Consider the following 1805-nt stretch of genomic DNA (forward strand, 5'->3'; position numbering starts at 1 on the left):
TCCACTAACTATGCTTTGGTATATTAGCGTTCGTTTCACCTCCTGATTGAAACTGATTGAACTGTGTGCCACCACTTTTCTCCTCGGGTAAACGCAAACATACTTCTCTAATGCTGCACTATAACACGCCTGCATGTGTGACCACACTGCAAGTCCTTCTACATGCATTTCATTAACTCACTTAACACACATATTCAACGATACTAGGTCGTACACATGGGACACACGGGCAAACACACACACACACACACACAGCTACCCACACGTACACGGAAACACATGGTAGCCCCCGCACATCCACCATGGCATGCACACACAGACACCTTGGTGATTTGGCTGGCCTGTGTAAGTGCTCAGTGTCGGTGTGCTGATTATAAATAATAGAGTCCAGCAGGGCCGGTGGCCTGTGATATATTGGATGGGCCTGTCAGCTTGAGAGACAGCTTATGTTAGGATGTCGGGGTGGGGTGGGTGGGTGGATGGGTGGGTGGTAGAGGGGGAAGAAGGGGGGGGGGGGGGGCAGGCGCGCCAGGGGAAGGAGAGATGGTGGGAGGGGGGAGGGGTGGGAGCGGGGAGCAGCAGGTGATGGATGCCACCTCTCTCCGGGTTATAAGGAATGAGTGATCTCTAGCCATCCATCACCTGAAGAAAGGGGGTGGGGGGGGAGGAGAGGAGAGGAGAGAGGAGACGAGCGAAGGGAAGGGGATGAAAAAAATGAAGGGAGAAAAAGAGAAGGAGAGAGGAAGGAGGGGAGGCACGCAGAGGGAGATGGGCTCCTGCCGCCGGACGGCTCCTCGCGGCGTAGCGACGCGTCAGGAGTAAATCTCTCAGACCTTGTTTTTCCTGATTGCCTTCCCTGACAAGATAAAGAGGCCTGTGCCCGGAGGGGGCGTGCTGATCTGTCCTCTTTAGCCAATTGCGGCGCAGGCCAGAGGGTGACAGACGTAAATCAGGAAGTGTAGCGCCACGCCCACCCACTGCCCTGCCATTCTTACGCGCTGATCCCTTTTTTACATTACCGGGGTCCCTAGATGGCTGTCGCTCCTCACACAAACACACACATCTCCACACCCACACACCTACACAACTACACACCCACACACACACACCTATACACCCACACCTACACACCCACACACCTACCCGCACACAACTAGGCACCCACACACACCTACACACACCTACACACCCACACCTACATACACACACACACCTACACACACAGACACTAACACACCTACACACCTACACACACACACATATGAGAAGCAGGGGACAGGAATGGAGAGAAAACCTTGATAAGAGCAAGCCTGCCTGTGCGACGCTGCACACATGGTCCTTAGAGAGGCCCTGCTTATTGTTCTATAGCATCACTGTTTCCTACAGCATATCCCCAGAACTGGGCAACCGTCTGTACAGTCATGTTCATAGCTCTGCAGTCCCAACAGAACAGCCCTCTCCTGTCTCCTCTAGTGGGCACACTGCAGTACTCGAGATATTCTCCTGGAGGATAGGAGGGTGTGGATGATAGAGGTTTACTTAACTCTCCATTCATCTAGGATTTGACTGTGAGAAAAGCTCAATGACATGAGCAGGACCGGGCACAAAGGCATATGGGGTATGAGGAAGGATGGGGGAGGTGACGGGTGTGTGTGTGTGTGTGTTTGTCTTTGCATGGTGTGTGTGTGTTTGTGTGATAAAACGCGGGACTGGCATAGAGGGCTCATCCTTCCAGAAAAAAGAAAGCGAGGGAGGGAGGGAGGGAGGGAGGGGGAGAGAGAGAGAGAGAGAGAGAGAGAGAGAGA

Source organism: Osmerus mordax, chromosome 12, assembly GCF_038355195.1.
Source record: "Osmerus mordax isolate fOsmMor3 chromosome 12, fOsmMor3.pri, whole genome shotgun sequence".
In the NCBI taxonomy this organism is placed as follows: domain Eukaryota; kingdom Metazoa; phylum Chordata; class Actinopteri; order Osmeriformes; family Osmeridae; genus Osmerus; species Osmerus mordax.